This window comes from Chiloscyllium plagiosum, unplaced genomic scaffold, assembly GCF_037043375.1.
Source record: "Chiloscyllium plagiosum isolate Xiang-an unplaced genomic scaffold, Cpla_swu_hap1 HiC_scaffold_46, whole genome shotgun sequence".
Lineage (NCBI taxonomy): Eukaryota > Metazoa > Chordata > Chondrichthyes > Orectolobiformes > Hemiscylliidae > Chiloscyllium > Chiloscyllium plagiosum.
The window spans coordinates 9,776,956-9,793,134 of record NW_028270184.1 but is presented as its reverse complement, the minus strand read 5'-3'; positions in this window follow the sequence as shown (position 1 = coordinate 9,793,134).

The window sequence follows — 16,179 nt, the reverse complement described above, 5'->3', positions numbered from 1 at the left end:
AGGGAGGTGTGGGGATATGGGAGACACGGTTGGGGGTAGATGTGGGGAGATGGGGGGACATGGTTGGAGGGAGGTGTGGGGATATGGGAGACACGGTTGGGGGTAGATGTGGGGAGATGGGGGGACATGGTTGGAGGGAGGTGTTGGGAAATGGGGGACACAGTTGGGGGGGCGAGGTGTGGGAAGATGGGGGACACGGTTGAAGGGAGGTGTGGGGAGATAGGGGACACGGTTGGAGGGAGGTGTGGGGAAATGGGGAAAATGGTTGGGGGGATGTGAGTGGAGATGGGGGATATGGTTGGGGGGAGGTGTGGTTAATGGTGTCACGGTTGGGGACTGAGGTGTGGTGGGATGGGAGACACGGTTGGATGGGGGGTGTCAGGAGATGGGGGACAAGGTTGGAGGGAGGTATGGGGAGATGGGGGACATGGTTGGAGGGATGTGTGGGGAGATAGGGGACACGGTTGGAGGGAGGTGTGGGAAAATGGGGAAAATGGTTGGGGGGAGGTGAGTGGAGATGGGGGATATGGTTGGAGGGAGGTGTGGTTAATGGTGTCACGGTTGGGGACTGAGGTGTGGTGGGATGGGAGACACGGTTGGATGGGGGGTGTCAGGAGATGGGGGACAAGGTTGGAGGGAGGTATGGGGAGATGGGGGACATGGTTGGAGGGATGTGTGGGGAGATGGGGGACATGGTTGGAGGGATGTGTGGGGAGATGAGAGACGTGGTTGGAGGGATGTGTGGGGAGATGGGGGAACACAGTTGGAATGAGGTGTGGGGAGGTGGGGGGACACGGTTGGGGGTAGGTGTGGGGAGATGGGGGGACATGGTTGGAGGGAGGTGTGGGGGGATGGGGGACATGGTTGGAGGGATGTGTGGGGATGTGGGGGGACATGGTTGGAGGGAGGTGTGGGGCGATCGTGGAAACGGTTGGCGTGAGGTGTGGGATGTGGGGGACACGGTAGGGGGGAGGTGTGGGGAGAAGGGTGACATGGTTATAGGGAGGTGTGGGGAGATGGGGGACACGGTTGGAATGAGGTGTGGGGAGATGGGTGGACATGGTTGGAGGGAGGTGTGGGGAGATGGGGGACACGGTTGGAGGGAGGTGTGGGGAAATGTGGGACACAGTTGGAGGGAGGTGTGGAGAGATGGGGATAAGGTTGGAGGGAGGTGTGGGACGATGGGGGACACGGTTGGACGGAGGTGTGGGGAGATGGGGGACACGGTTGAGGGAGGTGAGGGGAGATGGGGGACACGGTTGGAGGGAGGTGTGGGGGGATGGGGGACATGGTTGGAGGGAGGTGTGGGGAGATGGGGGACACGGTTGTGGGTAGGTGTTGGGAGATGGGGACATGGTTGGAGGGAGGTGTGAGGAGATGGGGGACACGTTTGGGGGAGGTGTGGGGAGGTGGGGACAGGAAGGAAGGGGCGAGGTGTGGGGAAATGGGGGACAATGTTGGGGAGTGAAGTGAGGGCAGAGGTGGACACGTTTGGAGGGAGGTGTGGGGAGATGGGGGACACAGTTGGAAGGAGGTGTGGGGAGATGGGGGACATGGTTGGGAGGTGGTGTGGGGAGATGGGGGACATGGTTGGAGGGAGGTGCGGGAAGATGGGCGATATGGTTGGGGGAGGTGTGGGGAGATGGGGGACACGGTTGGAGTGAGGTGTGGGGAGATGGGGGACATGGTTGGAGGGAGGTGTGGGGAGATGGGGGACACGGTTGGAGGGAGGTGTGGGGAGGTGGGGACAGGAAGGGAGGGGCGAGGTGTGGGGAAATGGGGGACAATGTTGGGGAGTGAAGTGAGGGCAGAGGTGGACACGTTTGGAGGGAGGTGTGGGGAGATGGGGGACACAGTTGGAAGGAGGTGTGGGGAGATGGGGGACATGGTTGGGAGGTGGTGTGGGGAGATGGGGGACATGGTTGGAGGGAGGTGCGGGAAGATGGGCGATATGGTTGGGGGAGGTGTGGGGAGATGGGGGACACGGTTGGAGTGAGGTGTGGGGAGATGGGGGACATGGTTGGAGGGAGGTGTGGGGAGATGGGGGACACGGTTGGGGGTAGATGTGGGAAGATGGGGGGACATGGTTGGAGGGAAGTGTGGGGAGATGGGGGAATATGGTTGTAGGGAGGTGTGGGGAGACGGGGGACACAGTTGGGGGGCGAGGTGTGGGGAGATGGGGGACACGGTTGAAGGGAATTGTGGGGAGATGTGGGACATGGTTGAGGGGGCGAGGTGTGGGGAGATGGGGGACACGGTTGGGGGGAGGTGTGGGGAGATGGGGACACGGTTGGGTACGAGGTGTGGGGAGATGGGGGACACGGCTGGAGGGAGGTGTGCGGAGATGGGGGACACGGTTGGGGGGAGGTGTGGGAAGATGTGAGACACGGTTGGTGGGAGGTGTGGGGAGATGGGGACACGGTTGGGTACGAAGTGTGGGGAGATGGGGGACACGGCTGGAGGGAGGTGTGCGGAGATGGGGGACACGGTTGGGGGGAGGTGTGGGAAGATGTGAGACACGGTTGGTGGGAGGTATAGGGAGATGGGAGACACAGTTGGAGGGAGGTGTGGGGAGGTGGGAGGCATGGTTGGAGGGAGGTGTGGGCGATGGGGTCACGGTTGGAGGGAGGTGTGGAGAGATGGGCGTACGGTTGAAGGGAGGTGTGGGGAGATGAGGGTATGGTTGGAGGGAGGTGTGGGGAGATGGGGGACATGGTTGGAGGGAGGTATGGGGGGATGGGGGACATGTTTGGGGGGATGTGTGGGGAGATGGGGGACATGGTTTGAGGGAGGTGTGGGGAGATGTGCGACACAGTGGGTGGGAGGTGAGGGGAGATGGGGATATGATTGGGGGGAGATGTGTGGAGATGGAGGATATGGTTGGAGTGCGTGTGGGGAGATGGGGGACACGGTTGGGGGGGGGAAGTGTGGGGAGATGGGGGACATGGTTGGCGGGAGGTGTGGGGAGATGGGCATACGGTTGGAGGGAGGTATGGGGTGATGGGGCACAGGGTTGGAGGGAGGTGTGAGGAGATGGGGACAAGGTTGGAGGGAGGTTTGGGAAGATGAGGGTATGGTTGGAGCGAGGCGTGTGTGGATGGGGGATATGGTTGGAGGGAGGTGTGGGGAGATGGGCGACACGGTGGGTGGGAGGTGAGTGGAGATGGGGGACATGGTTGGAGGGAGGTGTGGGGATATGGGGGACAGGGTTGGAGGGAGGTGTGGGGATATGGGAGACACGGTTGGGGGTAGGTGGGGGGATATGAGGGACATGGTTGGAGGAAGGTGTGGGGAGATGAGGGTATGGTTGGAGGGAGGTGTATGGGGATGGGGGACTTGGTTGGAGGGAGGTGTAGGGAAATGGGGGGGACAGTTGGAAGGAGTTGTGGGGAGATGGCGGACAATGTTGGGGAGTGAAGTGTGGGCAGAGGTGGACACGTTTGGAGGGAGGTGTGGGGAAATGGGGGACACGGTTGGGGGGAGGTGTGGGGAAATGGGGGACACGGTTGGGGGGAGGTGTGGGGGGATGGGGGACATGGTTGGAGGGAGGTGCGGGGAGATGGGCGATATGGTTGGGGGAGGTGTGGGGATATGGGGGACAAGGTTGGGGTGAGGTGTTGGGAGATGGGTGACATGGTTGGAGGGAGGTGTGGGGACATGGGGAACACGGTTGGAGGGAGGTGCGGGGAGATGGGAACACGGTTGGGGGTAGGTGTGGGGAGATGGGGGACATGGTTGGAGGTAGGTGTGGGGAGACGGGGGACACAGTTGGGGGACGAGGTGTGGGGAGATGGGGGACACGGTTGAAGGGAGGTGTGGGGAGATGGGGGACACGGTTGGGTACGAGGTGTGGGGAGATGGGGGACACGGTTGGAGGGAGGTGTGGGGAGATGGGGGACATGGTTGGAGGGAGGTGTAGGGATATGGGACACGGTGGGAATGAGGTGTGGGGAGATGGGGGACATGGTTGGAGGGAGGTGTGGGGAAATGGGGGACACAGTTGGGGGGGCGAGGTGTGGGAAGATGGGGGACACGGTTGAAGGGAGGTGTGGGGAAATGGGGAAAATGGTTGGGGGGAGGTGAGTGGAGATGGGGGATATGGTTGGAGGGAGGTGTGGTTAATGGTGTCACGGTTGGGGACTGAGGTGTGGTGGGATGGGAGACACGGTTGGATGGGGGGTGTCAGGAGATGGGGGACAAGGTTGGAGGGAGGTATGGGGAGATGGGGGACATGGTTGGAAGGATGTGTGGGGCGATGGGGGAACACAGTTGGAATGAGGTGTGGGGAGGTGGGGGGACATGGTTGGAGGGAGGTGTGGGGCGATCGGGGAAACGGTTGGCGTGAGGTGTGGGGATGTGGGGGACACGGTAGGGGGGAGGTGTGGGGAGAAGGGTGACATGGTTATAGGGAGGTGTGGGGAGATGGGGGACACGGTTGGAATGAGGTGTGGGGAGATGGGTGGACATGGTTGGAGGGAGGTGTGGGGAGATGGGGGACACAGTTGGAGGGAGGTGTGGGGAAATGTGGGACACAGTTGGAGGGAGGTGTGGAGAGATGGGGGACACAGTTGGAGGGAGGTGTGGGGAGATGGCGGATATGGTTGGAGGGAGGTGTGGGGACATGGGGGACACGGTTGGGGGTAGGTGTAGGTAGATGGGGACACGGTTGAAGGGAGGTGTGAGGAGATGGGGAAAATGGTTGGAGGGAGGTGTGGAGAGATGGGGGGACATGGTTGGATGGAGGTGTGGGGAGATGGGGGACACGGTTGAGGGAGGTGAGGGGAGATGGGGGACACGGTTGGAGGTAGGTGTGAGGAGATGGAGAAAATGGTTGGAGGTAGGTGTGAGGAGATGGGGAAAATGGCTGGAGGGAGTGTGAGGAGATGGGGGGACATGGTTGGAGGGAGGTGTGGGCAGATGGGGGACATGGTTGGAGGGAGGTGTTGAGAGATGGGGAAAACTGTTGGAGGGAGGTGTGGGGAGATGGGGGACATGGTTGGAGGGAGGTGTTGAGAGATGGGGAAAACTGTTGGAGGGAGGTGTGGGGAGATGGGGGACATGGTTGGAGGGAGGTGTGGGGAGATGGGGGACATGAGTGGAGGGAGGTGTTGAGAGATGGGGAAAACTGTTGGAGGGAGGTGTGGGGAGATAGAGGACATGGTTGGAGGGAGTGTGGGGATATGGGAGATATGGTTGGGGGTAGGTGTGGGTACATGGGGACATGGTTGGAGGGAGGTGTGAGGAGATGGGGAAAATGGTTGGAGGTAGGTGTGGGGAGATGGGGGGACATGGTTGGAGGGAGGTGTGGGGAGATGGGGGACACAGTTGGAGGGAGGTGTGGGGAGATGGCGGATATGGTTGGAGGGAGGTGTGGGGACATGGGGGACACGGTTGGGGGTAGGTGTAGGTAGATGGGGACACGGTTGAAGGGAGGTGTGAGGAGATGGGGAAAATGGTTGGAGGGAGGTGTGGAGAGATGGGGGGACATGGTTGGATGGAGGTGTGGGGAGACGGGGGACACAGTTGGGGGGTGAGGTGTGGGGAGATGGGGAACACGGTTGAAGGGAGGTGTGGGGAGATGGGGACACGGTTGGAGGAACGTGTGGGGAGATGGGGGACACAGTTGGATGGAGGTGTGGGGATATGAGGGACACGGTTGGGGGGAGGTGTTGGGGATATGAGGGACACGGTTGGGGGGAGGTGTGGGGAGATAGGGGACACGGTTGGAGGGAGGTGTGCGGAGATGGGGGACAAGTTTGGAGGGAGGTGTGGGGAGATGGAGACATGGTTGGAGGGAGGTGTGGGGACATGGGGGACACGGTTGGAGGGAGGTGTGGGGAGATGTGGGACACGGTTGGGGGGAGGATTGGGGAGATGGGTGGACATGGTTGGATGGAGGTGTGGGGAGACGGGGGACACAGTTGGGGGGGCAGGTGTGGGAAATGTGGGACACGGTTGGGGGGAGATGTGGGGAAATGGCGGACACGGTTGGATTGAGAATGGGGGACATGGTTGGGGGGAGGTGTGGGGAGATGGGGGACATGGTTGGGGGGAGGTGTGGGGAGATGGGGACACCGTTGGAGGGATCTGTGGGGAGATGGGGAATATGGTTTGAAGGAGGTGTGGGGAAATGGGGGACAAGGTTGGGGGGAGGTGTGGGGAGATGGGGGACACCGTTGGGGGGATGTGTGGGGAGGTGGGGAATATGGTTTGAAGAAGGTGTGGGAAGATGGGGGACAAGGTTGGGGGGAGGTTTGAGGAGATGGGAGACGTGGTTGGAGGGTGGCATGGGGAGATGGGGGACACGGTTGGAATGAGTTGTGGGGAGATGGAGGGACATGGTTGGAGGGAGGTCTGAGGCGATCGTGGACACGGTTGGGGTGAGGTGTGGGGAGATGGGTGACATGGTTGTAGGGAGGTGTGGGGAGATGGGGGACATGGTTGGGAGGGCGAGGTGTGGGGAGATGGGGGACACGGTTGGAGGGAGATGTGGGGAGATGGGGACACGATTGGAGGGAGTTGTGGGGAGACGGGGGCATATTTGGGGGGAGGTGTGCGGAGATGGGGGATATGGGTGGAGAGAGGAGTGGGGAGATGGGGGTCACGGTTGGAGGGAGGTGTGGGGAAATGGGCGACATGGTTGGAGAGAGGTGTGGGGAGATAGGGGACACGGTTGGAGAGAGGTGTGGGGAGATTGGGGATATGGTCGGAGGGAGGTGTGGGGATATGGGAGACACGGTTGGGGGTAGGTGTGGGGAGATGAGGACATGGTTGGAGGGAGGTGTGAGGAGATGGGGAAAATGGTTGGAGGGAGGTGTGGAGAGATGGGGGGACATGGTTGGATGGAGGTGTGGGGAGACGGGGGACACAGTTGGGGGGTGAGGTGTGGGGAGATGGGGAACACGGTTGAAGGGAGGTGTGGGGAGATGGGGACACGGTTGGAGGAACGTGTGGGGAGATGGGGGACACAGTTGGATGGAGGTGTGGGGATATGAGGGACACGGTTGGGGGGAGGTGTTGGGGATATGAGGGACACGGTTGGGGGGAGGTGTGGGGAGATGGGGGACACGGTTGGAGGGAGGTGTGCGGAGATGGGGGACACGGTTGGAGGGAGGTGTGGGGAGATAGGGGACACGGTTGGAGGGAGGTGTGCGGAGATGGGGGACAAGTTTGGAGGGAGGTGTGGGGAGATGGAGACATGGTTGGAGGGAGGTGTGGGGACATGGGGGACACGGTTGGAGGGAGGTGTGGGGACATGGGGGACACGGTTGGAGGGAGGATTGGGGAGATGGGTGGACATGGTTGGATGGAGGTGTGGGGAGACGGGGGACACAGTTGGGGGGGCAGGTGTGGGAAATGTGGGACACGGTTGGGGGGAGATGTGGGGAAATGGCGGACACGGTTGGATTGAGAATGGGGGACATGGTTGGGGGGAGATGTGGGGAGATGGGGGACATGGTTGGGGGGAGGTGTGGGGAGATGGGGACACCGTTGAAGGGATCTGTGGGGAGATGGGGAATATGGTTTGAAGGAGGTGTGGGGAAATGGGGGACAAGGTTGGGGGGAGGTGTGGGGAGATGGGGGACACCGTTGGGGGGATGTGTGGGGAGGTGGGGAATATGGTTTGAAGAAGGTGTGGGAAGATGGGGGACAAGGTTGGGGGGAGGTTTGAGGAGATGGGAGACATGGTTGGAGGGTGGCATGGGGAGATGGGGGACACGGTTGGAATGAGTTGTGGGGAGATGGAGGGACATGGTTGGAGGGAGGTCTGGGGCGATCGTGGACACGGTTGGGGTGAGGTGTGGGGAGATGGGTGACATGGTTGTAGGGAGGTGTGGGGAGATGGGGGACATGGTTGGGAGGGCGAGGTGTGGGGAGATGGGGGACACGGTTGGAGGGAGATGTGGGGAGATGGGGACACGATTGGAGGGAGTTGTGGGGAGACGGGGGCATATTTGGGGGGAGGTGTGCGGAGATGGGGGATATGGGTGGAGAGAGGAGTGGGGAGATGGGGGTCACGGTTGGAGGGAGGTGTGGGGAAATGGGCGACATGGTTGGAGAGAGGTGTGGGGAGATAGGGGACACGGTTGGAGAGAGGTGTGGGGAGATTGGGGACATGGTCGGAGGGAGGTGTGGGGATATGGGAGACACGGTTGGGGGTAGGTGTGGGGAGATGAGGACATGGTTGGAGGGAGGTGTGGGGAGATGGGGAAAATGGTTGGAGGGAGGTGTGGGGAGATGGGGGGACACGGTTGGAGGGAGGTGTGGGGAGATGGGGAAAATGGTTGGAGGGAGGTGTGGGGGAGATGGGGGGACATGGTTGGAGGGAGGTGTGGGGAGATGGGGGACACGGTTGGGGGTAGGTGTGGGGAGATGGGGACATGGTTGGAGGGAGGTGTGGGGAGATGGGGAAAATGGTTGGAGGGAGGTGTGGGGGAGATGGGGGGACATGGTTGGAGGGAGGTGTGGGGAGATGGGGGAACAAGGTTGGAGGGAGGTGTGGGGATACGGGGGACACCTTTGGGGGATGAGGTGTGGGGAGATGGGGGACACGTTTGGGGGATGAGGTGTGGGGAGATGGGTGACACGTTTGGAGGGAGGTGTGGAGAGATGGGGGAAACGGTTGAAGGGAGGTGTGGGGAGATGGGGACAGAGTTGGGGGAGGTATGGGGACATGGGGGACACAGTTGGAGGGCGGTGTGGGGAGATGGGTGACACGGTTGGAGGAAGGTGTGGGGAGATGGGGGATATGGTTGGAGGGAGGTGTGGGGAGATGGGGGACATGGTTGGGAGGGCGAGGTGTGGGGAGATGGGGGACACGGTTGGAGGGAGATGTGGGGAGATGGGGACACGATTGGAGGGAGTTGTGGGGAGACTGGGGCATATTTGGGGGGAGGTGTGCGGAGATGGGGGATATGGGTGGAGAGAGGAGTGGGGAGATGGGGGTCACGGTTGGAGGGAGGTGTGGGGAAATGGGCGACATGGTTGGAGAGAGGTGTGGGGAGATAGGGGACACGGTTGGAGAGAGGTGTGGGGAGATTGGGGATATGGTCGGAGGGAGGTGTGGGGATATGGGAGACACGGTTGGGGGTAGGTGTGGGGAGATGAGGACATGGTTGGAGGGAGGTGTGAGGAGATGGGGAAAATGGTTGGAGGGAGGTGTGGAGAGATGGGGGGACATGGTTGGATGGAGGTGTGGGGAGACGGGGGACACAGTTGGGGGGTGAGGTGTGGGGAGATGGGGAACACGGTTGAAGGGAGGTGTGGGGAGATGGGGACACGGTTGGAGGAACGTGTGGGGAGATGGGGGACACAGTTGGATGGAGGTGTGGGGATATGAGGGACACGGTTGGGGGGAGGTGTTGGGGATATGAGGGACACGGTTGGGGGGAGGTGTGGGGAGATGGGGGACACGGTTGGAGGGAGGTGTGCGGAGATGGGGGACACGGTTGGAGGGAGGTGTGGGGAGATAGGGGACACGGTTGGAGGAAGGTGTGGGGACATGGGGGACACGGTTGGAGGGAGGTGTGGGGAGATGGAGACATGGTTGGAGGGAGGTGTGGGGACATGGGGGACACGGTTGGAGGGAGGTGTGGGGACATGGAGGACACGGTTGGAGGGAGGATTGGGGAGATGGGTGGACATGGTTGGATGGAGGTGTGGGGAGACGGGGGACACAGTTGGGGGGGCAGGTGTGGGAAATGTGGGACACGGTTGGGGGGAGATGTGGGGAAATGGCGGACACGGTTGGATTGAGAATGGGGGACATGGTTGGGGGGAGATGTGGGGAGATGGGGGACATGGTTGGGGGGAGGTGTGGGGAGATGGGGACACCGTTGAAGGGATCTGTGGGGAGATGGGGAATATGGTTTGAAGGAGGTGTGGGGAAATGGGGGACAAGGTTGGGGGGAGGTGTGGGGAGATGGGGGACACCGTTGGGGGGATGTGTGGGGAGGTGGGGAATATGGTTTGAAGAAGGTGTGGGAAGATGGGGGACAAAGTTGGGGGGAGGTTTGAGGAGATGGGAGACATGGTTGGAGGGTGGCATGGGGAGATGGGGGACACGGTTGGAATGAGTTGTGGGGAGATGGAGGGACATGGTTGGAGGGAGGTCTGGGGCGATCGTGGACACGGTTGGGGTGAGGTGTGGGGAGATGGGTGACATGGTTGTAGGGAGGTGTGGGGAGATGGGGGACATGGTTGGGAGGGCGAGGTGTGGGGAGATGGGGGACACGGTTGGAGGGAGATGTGGGGAGATGGGGACACGATTGGAGGGAGTTGTGGGGAGACGGGGGCATATTTGGGGGGAGGTGTGCGGAGATGGGGGATATGGGTGGAGAGAGGAGTGGGGAGATGGGGGTCACGGTTGGAGGGAGGTGTGGGGAAATGGGCGACATGGTTGGAGAGAGGTGTGGGGAGATAGGGGACACGGTTGGAGAGAGGTGTGGGGAGATTGGGGACATGGTCGGAGGGAGGTGTGGGGATATGGGAGACACGGTTGGGGGTAGGTGTGGGGAGATGAGGACATGGTTGGAGGGAGGTGTGGGGAGATGGGGAAAATGGTTGGAGGGAGGTGTGGGGAGATGGGGGGACACGGTTGGAGGGAGGTGTGGGGAGATGGGGAAAATGGTTGGAGGGAGGTGTGGGGGAGATGGGGGGACATGGTTGGAGGGAGGTGTGGGGAGATGGGGGACACGGTTTGGGGGAGATGTGGGGAGATGGGGAATATGGTTGAAGGGAGGTGTGGGGAGATGGGGGACACGGTTTGGGGGAGATGTGGGGAGATGGCGGACACGGTTGGAGGGATGTGTGGGGAGATGTGGGATATGGTTGGGGGCGAGGTGTGGGAAATGCGGGATATGGTTAGGGTGAAGTGTGGAGAGATGGGTGACACGGTTGGAGGAAGGTGTGGGGAGATGGGCACATGGTTGGGGGGAGATGTGGGGAGATGGCGGACACGGTTGGAGGGAGGAGTGGGGAAATGGGGGACACAGTTGGAGGGAGGTGTGGGGAGATGGGGGATAAGGTTGAGGGGAGGTGTGGGGAAATGGGGGACATGGTTGGAGGGAGGTGTGGGAAGATGTGAGACACGGTTGGAGGGAGGTGTGGGGAGATGGGGGACATGGTTGAAGGGAGATGTGGGGACATGGGGGACATGGTTGGAGGGAGGTGTGGGGAGATGGGGTACACAGTTGGAGGGAGGTGTGGGGAGATGAGGTCATCGTTGGAGGGAGGTGTGGGGACATGGGGGACATGGTTGGAGGGAGGTGTGGGAAGATGTGAGACACGGTTGGAGGGAGGTGTGGGGAGATGGGGGACATGGTTGAAGGGAGATGTGGGGACATGGGGGACACAGTTGGAGGCAGGTGTGGAGAGATGGGGGACAAGGTTGGGGTGAGGGGTGGGGAGATGGGGGACATGGTTGGAAGGATGTGTGAGGAAATGGGGACACGGTTCGGGGCGAGATGTGGGAAATGCGGGATATGGTTAGAGGGAGGTGTGGGGAGATGGGGGTCACGGTTGGGGAGAGATGTGGGGAGATGGCGAACTCAGTTGGAGGGAGGTACGGGGAGATGGGGGATACGGTTGGAGGGAGGTGTGGGGAAATGGGGTAATTGGTTGGAGGGAGGTGTGGGGAGATGGGGGACACGGTTGGGGGGAGATGTGGGGAGATGGCGGACTCGGTTGGAGGGAGGTACGGGGAGACGGGGGACATGGTTGGGGGGAGGTGGAGGGAGATGGGGGACACAGTTGGAGGGAGGTGTGGGGAGATAGGGGACACGGTTGGAGGGAGGTGTGCGGAGTTTGGGGATATGGTTAGAGGGAGGTATGGAGAGATAGGTGACACGGTTGGAGGAAGGTGTGGGGAGATGGGGGACACGGTTGGAGGGAGGTGTGGGGAGATGGGGTACACAGTTGGAGGGAGGTGTGGGGAGATGAGGTCATGGTTGGAGGGAGGTGTGGGGACATGGGGGACACAGTTGGAAGGAGGTGTGGGGAGATGGGGGACACAGTTGGGGGGAGGTGTGGGGAGATGGGGGACAAGGTTGGAGGGAGGTGTGGGAAAAATGTGAGACACGCTTGGAGGGAGGTGTGAGGAGATGGGGTACACAGTTGGAGGGAGGTGTGGGGAGATGAGGTCATGGTTGGACGGAGGTGCGGGTGAATGGGGGTCATGGTTGGAGGGAGGTGTGTGGATATGGTAGACATGGTTGGGGGTAGGTGTGTGGAGATGGGGACATGGTTGGAGGGAGGTGTGAGGAGATGTGGAAAATGGTTGGAAGGAGGTGTGGGAGATGGGGGACATGATTGGGGCGAGGTGTGGGGAGATGGGGGACACTGTTGAAAGGAGGTGTTGGGAGATGTGGGACACATGTGGGGGGAGTGTGGGGAGATGCGGGACACGGTTGGGGGGAGGTGTGGGGAGATGCGGGACACGGTTGGGGGGAGGTGTGGGGAGATGGGGGACACGTTTGGAGGGAGGTGTGGGGAGATGGGGGATACAGTTGGAAGGAGGAGTGGGGAGATGCGGGACACAGTTGGGGGGAGGTGTGGGGAGATGGGCGATATGGTTGGGGGAGGTGTGGGGATGTGGGAGATATGGTTGGGGGTAGGTGTGGGGAGATGGGGACATGGTTGGAGGGAGGTGTGAGGAGATAGGGAAAATGGCTGGAGCGAGGTGTGGGAAATGGGGGATATGATTGGGGCGAGGTGTGGGGAGATGGGGGACACGGTTGAAAGGAAGTGTGAGGAGATGTGGGACACGGTTGGGGGGAGGTATGGGGAGATGGGGGACACGGTCGGGGGGGCGAGGTGTGGGGTGTTGGGCGACATGTTTGGAAGGAGGTGTGGGGAAATGGGGGACAATGTTGGGGAGTGAAGTGTGGGCAGAGATGGACACATTGGGAGGGAGGTGTGGGGAGATGGGGAACACAGTTGGGGGAAGGTGTGGGGAGATGGGGGACACGGTTGGAGGAAGGTGTGGGGAGATGGGGGACACGGTTGGAGGGAGGTGTGGGGAAATGGGGGTCACAGTTGGAAGGAGGTGTGGTTAGATGGGGGTATGGTTGGAGGGAGGTGTGGGGAGATGGGCGACATGGTTGGAGTGAGGTGTGGGGGGATAGGGGACATGGTTGGAGGGAGGTGTGGGGACATGGGGGACACGGTTGGAAGGAGACAGGGAGATGGGGGACTGGTTTGGAGGGAGGTGGGGGACACGGTTGGAAGGAGGCAGGGAGATGGGGGACATGTTTGGAGGGAGATGGGGGACACGGTTGGAAGGAGGCAGGGAGATGGGGGACATGTTTGGAGGGAGGCGCGGGGAGATTCGGTACATGGTTGGAGGGAGGTGTGGGAAGATTGGGGACACTGTTGCAGGGAGTTGTGGGAAGATGTGGGATATGGTTGGGGGAATGTGTGGGGAGATGGGGGACACGGTTGTGGGGAGATGGGGAACACTGTTGGGGGGATGTGTGGGGAGGTGTGGGATATGGTTGGGGGGAGATGTGGGGAGATGAGGGACAATGTTGGGGGGAGGTGTGGTGAGATGGGGACACGGTTGGAGGGAGGTGTGGGGAGATGGGGGACACAGTTGGGGTGAGGTTTGGGGAGATGGGGCACATGGTTGGATGGAGGTGTGGGGAGATGTGGGACGCAGTTGGAGGGATATGGTTGGGGGAGGTGTGGGGAGTTCAGGGACACGGTTGGAGGGATGTGTGGGGAGATGGGGAACGTGGTTGGGGTGAGGTGTGGGGAGATGGGGGATATGGTGGGGGGCGCGAGGTGTGGGGAGATGGGGACATGGTTGGGGTGAGGTGTGGGGGGATGGGGGATATGGTGGGGGGCGCGAGGTGTGGGGAGATGGGGATATGGTTGGAGGCAGGTGTGGGGAGATGGGGGACACGGTTGGAGGGAGATGTGGGGAGATGGGGGACACGGTTGGAGGGAGGTGTGGGGAGATGGGGGACAAGGTTGGAGGGACGTGTGGGGAGATGGGGGACACGGTTGGAGGGAGGTGTGGGGAGATGGGGGACAAGGTTGGAGGGACGTGTGGGGAGATGGGGGACATGGTTGGAGGGAGGTGTGGGGAGATGGGGGACATGGTTGGAGGGAGGTGTGGGGAGATGGTGGGTAAGGGGGAAGTCTATGAAGAGGGCCACCCACGATGACTGAATGTATGGACAGACGAGAAGAGAAGAGAAGAGAGCATCGCTCCTGCAGTGAGTTGGGGGAATGGTCCCTCCCCCACCCCCCGGACACTGGCGCTCTAGCTGCCGGGTTGAGGGAGCCCCCAGATGGGGAGCCCCGCTTCAGGCAGCCAGCATGCAGCGTGGAATCTGGGAAGCAGTGGGGGGAGGAGGGTCTTCCCAGAAGCTCTGACTGCACCACTTTAACTTGCTGTCGCCCATCCTGTCTCTCCTGGGGCAGAGCAAGACTGCAGATTCTTCCCTCACAATCTTCATGCCAATTACAGAGAGAGAGAGAGAGAGAGAGAGAGAGAAGAGAATATGCCAGTGTCAGTCCCACCTACCGCAAGTGCCTGTCTGGCAGTCTAAGGTTCACAGAATCATACTTATCCAAAAGTCTTCAAATGTTGCTCTGTGTACCCGCGTCTACCACTTCCTCAGGCAGTTTGTTCCACAGCCTCTGTGTGAAAAAGTTGCCCCTCAGGTCTCCTTTAAATCTTTCGCCCTCCCCCCCTCACCCTTAAACCTCTGCTGGACCGGAGAGTCGGACAGCTTAGAAACAGACCCTGTGAACGTTGCAACTCTTTTGTCATGTTGTAGAACCAGGCTACTGGGCCCATCGTGCTTGCACCTGTTCTGTCCCCCCAGGTGCCATTTCCCAGCACTATCCAAATAGCTAGCCAATGCCCTCAATCAAACCTGCCTCCCCCACATTTCCAGGCAGGCGTCAGGAGGTGGAGATGTCAACGTTTCGGGACCTTGAAGAGGGGTTCTACTCGAAATCTCCACTTCCTGGCTTGCTGTGATCTTCAAGCCTCCTGCTTGTCTACCTTGGATTCCGGCATCTGCAGGTTTTCCTGCTTTCCCCACATTTCCAGGTAGGGCATTCCGCACCCTAACCACTCTCGTGGGAAAAGCCCTTGCTTTGTTTGAAGATCATTGCCCCTCTTTTGTTCTCAATCCCTTTTATGAGCAGGAACAGCTTCACCCTATCTATGCTGTCCAGCACTCGCTCAGATCTCCGCCTCAGCCTTCTTCTGTCAAAGGAGAACAATCCCAGCTTCTTCACCCTATCCTGGTCATCGAAGCTACTCATTCCTGGAACCAGGAACTGTCAATCCTGGCACCTTTCCCTGCCACAGCAGGAAGTGCAAACCCTGCACCCACACCACTCCCCTCACCCCACCATCCAAGGCCCCAAGGGAATCCTTCCACATCCATCAGAAATTTACCTGCACCTCTCCCAATGTCACCTACTGCATCTGTTGCACCCGGTGTTGTCTCCTCTACATCGGGGAGAGAGGACACGTTTTTGCGGATCGTTTCAGTGTACGTCTGTGGGACACCCGCACCCACCAACCCCACTGCCCCGTGGCTGAACACTTCAACTCCCCCTCCCACTCCGCCAAGGACATGCAGGTCCTGGGCCTCCTCCACTGCCAAACCCTTACCACCCGACGCCTGGAGGAAGAACGCCTCATATTCCGCCTTGGGACCCTGCAACCAAACAGGATCAATGTGGATTTCAACAGCTTCCTCATTTCCCTTCCCCCCCAACATTATCCCAGTCCCAAGCCTCCAACTCAGCACTGCCCTCTGGGCCCGTCCATCACTGCCCCCCTCTGACCTATCACCTTCTCCCTCACCTTCATCCACCTATCGCTTTCCCAGCTACCTCCCCCCCAACCCCACTCCCCCCTCCCATTTATCTCTCAGCCCCGGCCCACAAGCCTCATTCCTGAAGAAGGGCTCATGCCCGAAACGTCGATTCTCCTGTTCCTTGGATGCTGCCTGACCTGCTGTGCTTTTCCAGCAACACACTCTCTGATCTCCAGCAGTCCTCACTTTCTCCACAGTCACTTTAAAATCCTTATACTCTGATGATTGAGCTCTCTGCTCAGGGAAATGTGTCCTTCTGAGTCTGACAGAGCCACTCAGAATTTTATACAGCTCCATTAAATCTCCCTCAGTTCCCTGTTCTTCAGAGGAAATC